Consider the following 13,644-nt stretch of genomic DNA (forward strand, 5'->3'; position numbering starts at 1 on the left):
ATGTCCAGTATCAGTACAGAAATAGACAGCCAAAATTAATATAACAAACTGTATGGAAATGTAGTGTTTGATAAGGATGGTATTCCAAATCAATGGAGGGGAAAATGGACTATTGAAAGAAGCAAGTTGTACAATGAACTAGCCATTTGGAAAAGGATAGCAATTTGGAAAATAATTATATTAAATCCATGCTTTATATCTTTTTACAAAATAAATCCCAGAAGTACAAAAAACTTATATACAAAGCAAAAATATAAATTCACAAATAAGCTAAAAGAAACGATGGTAAATAGTTGCTATAAACTTATAGTACAAAAGGGATTCTAAGCATTGCATGAAACCTAGAAGCAAAAAAATGTGAATATATATGTTCATGTGAAAACTTGAAAGTTCTGCAAGGTAAAATGTACCATAAAAAAATGAAGAAAAGAGAGGTAATCAAGGACAAGTATACACAATACCCAGAAAAGACAAAAGCCTAATATCCCTAATATATAGGTAACATATTATATAATTATAGGTAATAATTATATTATTAAGATATATATATATCTTAATCAATGTTTAAAAAAGCAAATAACCTAATAGAAAAAAATGTACATGGACAACTCATAGAAGAAATACCATGGACCAATAAAAGTATAAAAAGAAGCTAAACCTAATAACTAAATAAATTTAAATTAAAACAAGATTGACAAAGGTTAACAAAGACTTACTGTTGATACTAGCCAATATTGATAAGTAACTGGGGTTAAGTAGGTTAATACAACTTTATTTGGCAAAGCAATTGATAACATACTGATTGACAAAATATATTATTGGCAATCTATTAAAATGATAAAAGTTCAGAATCTTTGATCCAGCAATACCACCTGCTTTAATTTGGAGTACAAAACCAGAAGGAAAAGTAATGGAAGAATGAGAACAAGGGATACGAGAAAGAGGAATAAGAAGAGGAGAAGGAAAGGGAGAAGGAAGATGAGGAGTAGGGAGAAGAAGAAGAAGAGACAGAGGAGAGAAAGCCAAGCTCGAAAGAGGAAAGGTGGGAGGAGGAGGAAGAGGTGAAGAATCCCATAAAATTAAAAACTAAACTCTGGAAGAAGTTCTACTAAGTCTGTTAGAACAGTTACTTCTGAAGGGTGAGGCTATCGGGAAATTTTACCTTGTTGTTAAATATTTGGGTAGCATTTAATTTTTTAATAACAATATGTTTCTTTTGAAATAATCAAATATTTCAAAGTAAAGTGAAAATGCAAGTGAGCTTAGAAAGAGCACTCCTTCCAAGTTGGTTTTTTTGCCACTTTCTTCCTGCCAAGTACGCATCTAGAGAGACTCCATAGATACAATTTTTTATTTCCATGCCAGTTGTGACCATTTCATCCCCTCAGTTCATATGCTGAAAATATAGAGAAGAATGGAATGGTCTTCATCAAAGCTTTACTCACTACCACCCAGCCCTGACACAAGCTGTCTCCCCACGGTACTCAGATTGTTGATTTTAAGATCCATTAGGCAAGAAACGTTGGAAAGCTAGCACTGAGTTACATAAACAATGATCTGAACGGAATGAAAATGTGCTTTGCCAGGTCAGCAATCTAAGAATTCTGTTGGGGAAGAAACAGAAAGTTGTTTATATCAAGATAGTTTGTGATGTTTCCAATAAAACTAAAAATCAAAGAACTTACTTGGACAAGTCTGCTCCTTATTAATATTTTGGAAATGTCTTATCAGCTAAGGGCCTTCTAGAAGTTGTTATCCTTGCTGGGCAGAGTGAAGAGGAGGGTTTTCACCTTTTGAACTAATTTTTTTTAATCTTTCCCAGCACTGGTTCAGCACCATAAAAATTCAGTTTATTGCTGACTTCTACATAATAAATAATCTATTAAACAGATTTATACATATCTGTATGCTTCTCCATGTTTAAATTTTCAGAGCAGGCAATGATAAAATTAAGAAAGGATCTTGGAAAAATATAGTTTAGTAACCAACTCTCCCAATCAATTCACAATTATTTTGTTTTGTTTTGTTTTGTTTTAAGATTATTTGTTTTGAGACAGAGAAAGCACAAGTGGAGGAGGGGCAGAGAGAGAGGGAGAGAAGGAATCCCAAGCAGGCTCTGTACTCAGTGCAGAATCCAATGTGAGGCTCGATCCCAGGAACTGTGAGATCATGACCTGAGCCAAGATTCATGGGTCAGACACTTAACTGACTGAGCCATCCAGGTGCCCCTAAATTATTTTAATAGAGAGCCAAACTTCCCTGAGGACATTTTTTTCTTTCCACTAATATTATTAGAATTATTAGAATTATAATATTATTAGAATTAGATCTATTAGCATGTCTATTAGCCTAGAAATGACTAACAGAAATTGAAGTCAATACCAAGCCATCTTCTGTAACTTGGAAATCATTCAGGGATGTGTCTACTGGATGGACACATGCATATCTTGGATGCCCCTCAGTGTCCTCCATGAAGAAAAGCAACAGCTTGCGTCTTTATATCTTTCTCATCTTCCAACTGTCATCTCTCATAGTTGCTAGGTAATTATACCTCAGAGTCACTTTAATTCAACCTCATTTATGCTTTTAAAAGAAAGTGTCTTTGTCTTTTGTAGTCTGCCTCTAGACTGAGCTTCAAGTGAAGTATGTGATCATCTTAAAACAGATCCAAAATCCAAAATGAGGACTCCTCTATGAGCAAAACTGCCACAGCTGAACTAGGAAAGAAAGAAATTCAAATACCAGGGGTTCAAGGACTAAAATTAAGAGGCAGATCATGGCTGAGTATCAACAGAGAATGTACAAAAGAGATATGATGTTAATTCCTAAGATATCTTAATCTCATTCAGTTTAGGACAACAAGGAATCTCATAAGGTGATAAACACTGTCAGGGCTCACTAATATTCAGTTCTTCCTTCTGGACACACAGAAGGCTGCACCTCCTGGCACTCCTATGCCTGAGCAGGGCATAATAACTATTTATGGCCAATGTTATGGGCAAAAGTGCTGGGTGCCTCTTTCAGGCTGAAATATTTAAGTACTGGCATGAGACCCTCCAGAGCTCTCCACCTGCTGTGTCGATCATACAAACACATCATAAAATGGGTCCCTGAATGACTGTGAGCGCAGAGATCTGCTGCTGGACTCATTGGGTGTATTCTTGTTTTAAGCCCCTGATATCTCAGGGGTTTGTTACAGTGTATAATCTAACCCGTCTTGACTGATACGTACACTTAATCAGTTATCATGGGAATAGTTGAATGGTCTTTTTTATGTCATCATTATGGCTGGCAAAGATGAGTTAGGGGCTTACTATTATCATTTTAAATCTAGAATAAAGTTCATGACATAGTTGATTACACACAGATGTGAGAATAAAAATAAATAGGTGGCTAAAAAAGAATTCTATAGGTAATTTACATAGAAAAATGGTGGGGTTTTTTTCTCAGTTTGCCTTTTATTTCTGAACTTATTGGTTTAGTTTTTAATGAGTAATATTTAAAGGAGAGAGAATATGGGAATAAAATTATGCTTATTAGCTGGTAGCATGAACATAGGTAAGAAGAGTGCTTTGTCTCTGTTTTAACAGTAAGAAGGAGATATTCTGAAATCCAGAATCATGCATAAGCCACAAGATGTATCATATTATATCAGGATACATGTTTAGTCTGAGACAGTTCTATTCTAATAAGACAAACAGCTAATGTACTGGATATTTTCTATTTACTTAAGGCAAATCCATTCTCTCTCCTTTCCACCTTGCTCTTACCTAACAGGCTTTCAAGCAATTCAGCTTCTGGTTGTATTCAGCCAATGGGCACGTTCAGGTAGAAAATAAAGAGGAAGGAGAACAAAGCCAGGGTATCATTGCTCTAATTCTCTTCTTGGAGGTCACCTGAACCTGGCTGTGTCCTTCAAAAGAAAACACATTGTCTCAAGACAGTGTGCTCTATGATCATCCCTCTGGCTTTCAATAACCTCTCCCTCTCCCATGCCTTCCAGCCCAGCAGTGGTAACAGCTTCACTATTCCTAGCTCTGGATTCCTTCTCCACCCTTGTGGGTCCCCTATATAGCACCCACAAATTTGTAATTAGTCCCCCATCAAATTTCCTGTGTATTTGTCATTTATTCCCTTTTGGAACCCTAAGTGATTCTGCTAGTTGCTTACTGTACCAAAAGATTAATGAGGATAAACAATTGTGCCTGAAATAAGCAGAGGCCATGCAGATGCAGTTAGCAATGAATTGTAGTGAGATTTTCCCTATATGATGGGAAATTACACGAATACTTAAGCTACATATATATATATACACATACACATATATATGCATATGCATGCATATAAACATATATACATATATGTAGATACAAATATATACATATATTTGGCTGCTCACATAAAATTGCCAAACCAACTTTCCTGCATGTAGAGGAAACCTAGGGCAAAGAGTATTCAGTCCTGAAGGAAAGGAAATCGGTCACACAGATCAAGCCACTCTGAACATAATGTTCTGCTGACAGGTCCATCTTCCCAGCAGCTGGAAATATCACTTAGCTAATCCAGAAAGACTGCAGGACTGGGAGCTGAAGCCATTTACAATGTGCACATCAGGACTGGTCAGCAGTTGAAGCGCCAGAATCTGGACCTGGCAAGATACAGTTGGAAGCGCTTCTCCTGCCAGATGCAGCCTCAAGAGATGGTGACAGAACACTCCCAAGAGGGCTCTAACAAACACTGAGAATTTTTCAGATCTGAATATTTGTATAATCTTTTATTTCTTATCATCTTACAACCTTCAACTCTATTGATTAGCCTGTAGATCAGTGTATATAAGAAGAAAAAAAATACAACGTTAGAAGAAAAAATCTCCGTTAAACAAAGAACTATCAATTTCTAGTACACATTTGGGACAATGGCCAATCTCTTCCATGACTATTCCACTGTTCTTAAGATATATATGTCACCAAGACACAGGAAGCAGTGAACTATGGGGCTAAAAGATTCACACAAAGAGCAGCAATACGGATTTTTCTTATTTGCATCGCATTATACTAGAAATTAATATCCACACCTTTTTAAAAAATTTTTATTTTTTTTATTTATTTCTGAGAGACAGAGAGAGACAGCACGAGCAGGGGAGGGTCAGAGAGAGAGGGAGACACAGAATCAGAAGCAGGCTCCAGGCTCTGAGCTAGCTGTCAGCACAGAGCCCAACGCGGGGCTCAAACCAACGAACTGTGAGATAATGACCTGAGTCGAAGCTGGACACTTAACCAACTGAGCCACCCAGGCGCCCCACTATCCACACCTTCTAAGAAAATAAGGAATGAACTAAAATTCCACAACTTGTCATAGTTTTATTTCTCTGCATTTTTAAAAAGTTTGTTTCTTTATTTTGAGAGACAGAGAGAGAGAACGAGAGAAACAGCATGAGCAGAGGAGTGGCAGAGAGAGAGAACTCCAAGAAGGCTCTGCCCTGTCAGTGCAGAGCCTAATGTGGGTCTTGAACTCATGAACCGTGAGATCATGACCCCAGCCAAAATCAAGACTCAGATGCTTAATCAACTGAGCCACATGGACACCCCTCTATGTATTTTTTTTAACTTGTCAATTGACTTAAGGCCCCCTGGGGAGGCTGAACACCCTCTGATCATGTCAATTTTGTGGCAAATGGACTATATTGTACACAGAATTCTCCAGAAGCTGAACTATAAGTAGGCCATTTTGTGCACTTTCTCTTACTCTTTAAATTTTATTGTCTCTCTCCTAATGGAGAACCAGGGGGAGCGGAGGAGAGAGAGAGTTGGGGAGAGAGAGGGATGCAAAACTTGAGAGACTATTGAATGCTGAGAATGAAGTGAGGGTTGAAGGGGAAGGGGGAGGGGGGAAAAGAGGTGGTGGTGATGGTGGAGGGCACTTAAGGGGAAGAGCACTGGGTGTTGTATGGAAAACAATTTGACAATAAAATATTATGGAAAAAAAATTTTATTGTCTCTCATAAAAAGATGTTGCTTATAAATTAACATTATAAAGCTCTGTGAAATTATTTTTAATTTTTATTTATGTTTTTGAGTATAGCTCTGATATTAGGTAGCAAGTTTTATCTACTAGTGCACACACATCAAAATCGAACATAACTAAATATGACTACTGTACATTACCTCACAGAGTCAGTGGTATAATTACATATTTTTATATTTGTCCTGTTGTGTATAGGTTCTGAGGGTGGGAAGATGAAGTAATAGGTGATAGAAGAGAATAATTATTGGAATATATAAAATTAATTGATATGCTAAAGAATTCTATAACAGATCAGACTTAATAAAAGAAATGTTTAAGTATTGGTTGTTTTTGTATACTGGGTTGGGAAATAAAGTAGTAAACAATTTTTGCCATTGAATCACAACATTTCATTTTAAAAAGAAAAGAATAACATTATGTATTATTTATAAAAGAACCCAATTTGTTATTTCACTGAGGCTACATCATCATATTTATATATTAAAATACTTTCCTGAAGAATCTCCTTGAATCTCTACATAAAATAAGAATCAACTAGATGGGAAAATAAACCAACTTTTGTATCAGAACCAGTTGACAAAATAGCCCCACAAATTCACAGATAAAAGCAGGTAACAATAAATTAACAACAGCCACAAGATCTACCTGGCATCAGTGCCTGCGTGGGAGAACACACAGGGGAGCCAAGGGATGTCTAATGCATCTGAAAATGAAAGAGCACAATAGTGCACAGGTATTCCTGGAAAGTAAGACCAGCCAATCTGACAACAGCAGAAGAAACTGAACAGCAATTTGCCCAGTTCAACAGTGGATGATCACAAGGGGCCCACGGTAAAGTCTGAAAAGGACTAAAGCTGTCTGAGCCTCAGGAATTGTCAAAACCAAACAACCTGAATTTCCTTTCAAGGGAGAGCCCCACATTTGGGAGAAAGTTCCTAGAGTGAAATCAAAACTCAGCACGAATTTGAACAATAGAGACAAATGAAAGGGAGGATCCAGATAATTTAGAGAAGAGAAAAAGGGCCAGGAAATCTAAAAAAAGTAAGTGAATCTGTGTTTTAACACTTAAAAAACAAAAAAACACACACACAGACAGAACGGGGAGCATCAAGAAATTAAGAAAGCTACCTTGAGTCACATCTTTGAAAAGTTTAGGAAAATTAGTTTCACACAAATATAAGCAAAAGGAAAATATCTAAGTCAGTTCCAATACAAATATATACAAGAAAAAAGGAGAGAAAAACAGAATAGTATCCTTTAGGCAATGAAAACATGCCAGCAAGATATGGACCACAAAACAGGTCCAAACAAGACCTCCTAAATGAAATTAAGCTAAAGGTTAAGAAAATTATGTGAGATTTAAAAGAAAAACATAATTCATAATTTAAAAAACTCAAAAAGGTGAAAGATTTAAGGAAAAGATGAAAAATAGAAGAAAAATTTATTTTAGAAGAGAAGACTAAGCCAGAGGAGACACAAGAGCAAATAAACACAGTACAAAATAACTTAAGGAAAATAAGTTATAGGAGAAAAGAAATAAAGGAAGTTATAAAGTAACAAATACTGAAGACAAGCAAAAAAGAGCCAACATATAGATAATAGAATTGCTTAAATATTAAAACCAAACAAATGAATACAACAAATGCAAAAGTATATATGTTGTGAAAACTTGCCTGAATTAGAAGTAAAAAAATTAAAACTATACAATTTACATGAGAATAATGACTCAGAATGACCAACTGCAAGACACATTCATATAAAACTATGAGACTTTAGAGGGGGAGTAAATGACTTGAGTATCTAAGCAAAAGGAGAAAATAACCTTTAGGGTAAAAAGTTAGATTACAATCAAATTCTCAACAGCAGCCTTTGCACTAGACGGGGAAAAATGTATACATGTTATTCAAAGAAAGAAAGTGCAAGCCTAAGTATTTTATCTAGTAAAACTGACTTTCAAGTATAAAATTCACACACCAGATGTTATCAACATTCAAGAATTCAGAGAACATTATTTCCATGACCCTATCCTACAGAAGAATTGTATATAATCTAAAAATCTGGAAAGACATCCATATAAGGATTGTGCGTGAGCATTAAATATATACTTGCTTGTAGAATTATGACTAAATAAGAATTAAGAAGGAGAAATTAAACTATTACATGGCTACATGATATGACAATGTAGATATAACAAACCACTTTTTTAATGGGGGAAGATTGGGGAAAACATCTGCTTAAACACTTTTCAGAAATCATATCGGTGGTAGTGGTGCTATTATTACCATCATTCTGAAATTAATATGTATAGAAGATGTTCTAATTTTATCATCGTCTGTGGCTGTGAGAATCAGTTTTTAAGAACTCATTGTGGAAGGCAGGAGATTCAGATGTATTTAGAAGATGCAAGTAAAAGACTATAAGTCTTGAATTTGAATTGGAAATATCAGACTGAATTCCGTTCCCTGAAAAGGCCCGGAAACAATGACCAACTGATAGCAATGAGAGTCCCTGGTCCCAGATTTCGATCTTGAAATACCACTTTCTACTAAAAGAAATTAGAGGTACATGGAGAAACAGTTGATTCTAGCTCCAGGCAGGAAATGTACTGATAGTTGGTTCTGGAATGGCTTGCCATACTGGAGTAGGTTGAATAATGGCCCCTAAAAAACATCTAGTATTTTTCATTAAGTTTTTAATTTATTTTTTTTATTTAAGATTTTTTTAATTCTAGGGGCATCTGGGTGGCTCAGTCACTTACGCGTCCGACTTTGATTCAGGTCATGATCTCACGGTTTGTGGGTTCGAGCCCCGCATTGGGCTCTGTGCTGACAGCTCAGAGCCTGGAGCCTGTCTTCGGATTCTGTGACTTCCTCTCTCTCTGACTGTCCCCTGCTCATGCTGTCTGTCTCTCTCTCTCTCAAAAATAAAATAAAACAAAACATTAAAAAAATTTTTTTGAAGATTTTTTTATTATTTTAGAGAGAGAGAGAGCACAATCTGGGGAGAGGAAAAGAAGAGGGGAGAGAAAGAGAGAGAGAGAGAGAGAGAGAGAGAGAGAGAGAGAGAGAGAGAGAGAGAGAGAGAGAGAATCTTAAGCTGTCTCCATGCTCAGTGCAGAGCCCAATGTAGGGCTCAATCACATGACCCTGGGATCATGACTTGAGCCAAAAATCAAGAGTCAGACACAGCCAACTGAGCTGCCCAGGTGCCCCATATTAAGTTTTAATTTTAATTCCATTATAGTTAACATAAAGTACTATATTACTTACAGGTGTACAATAGTGATTCAAGAATTCTATACATTACTTAGTACTCATCATGATAAATGTACTTCACAGAACTAGAACAAATACTCCTAAAGTTTGTATGGAACCACAAAAGACCCTGCATAGCCAAAACAATTTTGAAAAAGGAAAACAAAGGCTGGAGGTATTCCAATTCCAGATTTCGAGTTATACTACAAAACTGTAGTAATAAAAACAGTATGATACTAGCATAAAAATAGACACATTGATCAATGAAACAGGATAGAAAGTTCTGAAATAAACTCATGACAAAAGAATATGCAATGGGAAAAAGAGTCTCTTCAATGAATAGTGTTGGGAAAACTGGACAGCTACATGCAGAAGAATGAGACTCAACCACTTTCTTATATAAGACACAAAAATAAACTCAAAATGGATCAAATACCTACATGTGAGACCTGAAACCATAAAAATGTTAGAAGTAATTTCTTTAATGCTGTCTGAAGCAACATGTTTCTACGTATGTCTCCTGAGGTAAGGGAAATTAAAACAAAAATAAATTATTGGGACTACATCAAAATAAAAAGCTTTTCTACAGCAAAGGAAACAATCATCAAAAAGACAACCTACTGAATGGGAGAAGATATTACAAATGACATATCTAACAAAGGGTTAGTATCCAAAATATGTGAAAAACTTATACAACTCAACACCCAAAAAATAAGTAATCCAAAGAAAAAATGGGCAGAAGGCATAAGCAGAGAGTTCTTCAAAGAAGACATCCAAATGGCCAACAGACCCATGAAAAGATGCTCAACATCACTCATCATCAGAGATATGCAAATCAAAACAACAATGAGCTATCACGTCATACCTCTCAGAATGGCTAAAATCAAAAACACAAGGAACAAGTGTTGACAAGAATAAGGAGAAAAAGAAACCCACTTGCACTGTTGGTGGGAATACAAACTGGTACAGCCACTGTGGAAAACAGTATGTAGAGTTCTTAAAAAGTTAAAAACAAAACATCTAGTCTTAATCCCTGGGACCTGTGAATGTTACCTCATGTAGCAAAAGGGACTTTGCGGGGGGGGGGGAGGATTAAGTTAAAATGTGAGGGTGGGTTATCCTGGATTATCCATGAGACCCCTAAATATAATTTAAAATGTCATTTTAAGGCAGTCATCCGATGGCTTGAAGGGCCATGGGCACGTCAGCGGTGTGGCCGCCACAACCAGAAGGCTTGTCCGTGAGCCTGGCCCCTGGCCCACTGCCGCCGTAGCCACAGCCACCACCCCCAAGCTGAGTGCCAGATTTATCACAACTTTGTCAAATTAAAAATTCTTCCCCAGCTTTTAAAACTGGTAAGAGACAGAAAGCTAGCCAAAATGATGAAACTAAAGAACTGTCCTCTAACAAAATTCCAGTAAGAAATCACAGCAACAGAACTGCTCAAAACAGACACAAGCAACATAACTGAACAAGAATTTAGAATGATTATCATAAAATTAATCGCTGGGCTTGAAAAAAGCATAGAAGCTGTCAGAGCAGATATTGATACAAAGAATAGGAACATGCAAAATAGCTGTGATGAGTTAAAAAAGGCTATAAATGAGGTGAATAATAAGATGGAGGCTGTCAATGCACCAATTGAAGAACCAGAGAGGAGAATAGGTGAATTAGAAGACATAGTTATAGAAAAAGAAGAAGCTGAGAAAAAGAGAGAGAAATTGATCCAGTAGTACGAAAGGAGTATCAGAGACCTGAGTGATACAATCAAATGGAACAATATCCATATCATAGGAGTTCCTGAGGAGGAAGAAAGAGAAAAAGGTCCCAAAGGGGTGTTGGACCAAATTATACATGAAAATTTCCCCAATCTAGGGAAAGACATTGAAATTCAAGAGGCATACCAAACTCCCCTAAGACGTAATGTAAACCGACCTTCAGCACAACATACCATAGTGATACTGGCAAAATATAAAGACAGAGAATTCTGAAAGCAGCTAGGCATAAAAAGGCCCTAACATACAAAGAGAAACCTATCAGAGTGGTTACAGACCTATCTATTGAAACTTGGCAGCCGAGAAAGGAATGGCAGGAAATCTTCAATATGATGAACAGGAAGAATATGCAGCCAAGAATTCTTTATCCAACAAGCCTGTCATTCAAAATAGAAGGAGAAATAAAGGTTTTCCCAAATAAGATTTGAGAGAATTCATGACCACCAAACCAGCCCTACAAGAAATCCTAAGAGGGACTCTATGAGGGAAAGGTAGCAAGGAATATAAGGTACCAGAGATATCACTACAAACATGCACTCTACAGGGAACACAGTGATTCTAAACCCACATTTTTCAATAATAACACTGAATGTAAATGGACTGAATGCTCCAGTCAAATGACACAGGGTAGCAGAATGGATCAAAAACCAAAACCCATATATTTGCTGTCTACAAGAGACTCACCTTAGACCTGAAGACATCTTTAGATTGAAAGTAAGGGGATGGAGAAATATCTACTATGTGACTGGACGCCAAAAGAAAGATGGAGTAGCCATAATTATATGGACAAACGACTTTAAAGTAAAGACAATAACAAAAGATGAAGGACATTATTTAATAATTAAAGGGTCTCTACATCAGGAAGAGCTAACAATTATAAACATCTATGCTCCAAATTCGGAAGCTCCCAAATACATAAAACAACTAATCACACACAGAAGCAATCTTATTGATAAGAATGTGCTAATCGCAGGGGACTTTAATACCCCACTTAAAACAATGGATAGGTCAACCAGACAAAAAATCACTAAAGAAACAATGGATCTGAATGGCACAATGGAGCAGATGGAATTAATAGATATATTTAGAAGTCTGCATCCTGAAGCTAGGGAATTCACTTTTTTCTCGAGTGTACATGGCACAGTCTCCAAGACTGGTCACATACTGGGTCATAAAACAGCCCTCCATAAATACAAAGGAATTGAGATCATACCATGCACACTTTCAGATCATAATGCTATGAAACTTGAAATCAACCACAGGAAGAAGTCTGGAAAACCTCCAAAAACATGGAGGTTAAAAACTACCCTACTGAAGAATGACTGGGTGAACCATGCAATTACAGAGGAAATTAAAAAATATATGAAAACAAATGAAAATGAAAATACAACAATCCAAACTCTCTGGGACACAGCAAAGGCAGTCCTAAGAGGAAAGTTAATTGCAATCCTGGCCTATTTCAACAAACTAGGAAAAGCGCCAACACAAAACCTAACAGAGCACCTAAGGAAACTAGAAAGGGAGCAGCAAGAGCACCCCAACCCCAGCAAAAGAAGAAAAATAATAAAGATCAGGGCAGAATTAAACAAGATAGAATCCACAAAAACAATTGAATAGATCGATGAATCCAAGAATTGGTTTTATGAAAAAATAAACAAAATTGATAAATCTCTAGTTAGGCTCCTCAGAAAGAAAAGAGAGAACTCTCAGACAAAATCATGAAGGAAAATGGATCTATTACAACAGTTCCTTCAGAAATACAAGCAACCATCAGAGATTACTATGAAAAATTATATGCCAACAAACTGAACAATCTAGAAGAAATGGACAAATTCCTAAATGCACATGCACTACCAAAATTCAAACGGGAAGAGATAGAAAATCTGAACAGACCCATAATCAGTGAAGAAATCAAATCCACAATCAAAAATCTCCCAATGAATAAAAGCCCAGGGCCAGATGGATTCCAAGGGGAATTCTACCAGACATTAAAAGCAGAGTTAACACCAATCCTTCTCAAATTATTTCAAAAAATAGAAATGGAAGGAAGACTTTCGGAATCATTCTATGAAACATATATCACTTTGATTCCTAAGCCAAACAGAGACCCAACAAAAAAAGAGAACTACAGGCCAATACCCTTAATGAATACAGATGCACAAATACTCAAAAAGAGACTAGCAAATCGAATTCAACAGCATATAAAAAGAATTATCCATTATGATCAAGTGGGATTCATTCCTGGGTTACAAGGCTGGTTCAATGTTCGCAATTTCATCAATGTGATACATCACATTAACAAAAGGAAGGGTAAAAACCATATGATCCTGTCGATAGATGCAGAAAAAGCATCTGACAAAATACAACATCCCTTCTTAATAAAAACTGTTGAGAAAGTTCGGATAGAAGGAACTTACTTAAACATCATAAAAGCCATTTATGAAAAGCCCACAGCTAATGTTATCCTCAATGGGGAAAAACTGAGAGCTTTCCCCCTGAAATCAGGGACACGACAGGGATGTCCACTCTCACCACTGTTGTTTAACATAGTGCTGGAAGTCCTAGCGTCAACAAAAGGAAATAAAAGGCAT

At 36.5% G+C, this 13,644-nt stretch overlaps 1 pseudogene; it reads left to right on the top strand.

Moving 5' to 3' along the window:
- Positions 1 to 10,607, top strand: part of LOC115293484 — a 31,556-nt pseudogene extending 20,949 nt beyond the window's left edge.
- Positions 10,608 to 13,644: the final 3,037 nt, after the last annotated feature.

Source organism: Suricata suricatta, chromosome 6 (assembly GCF_006229205.1).
Source record: "Suricata suricatta isolate VVHF042 chromosome 6, meerkat_22Aug2017_6uvM2_HiC, whole genome shotgun sequence".
NCBI classification, from domain to species: Eukaryota; Metazoa; Chordata; class Mammalia; order Carnivora; family Herpestidae; genus Suricata; species Suricata suricatta.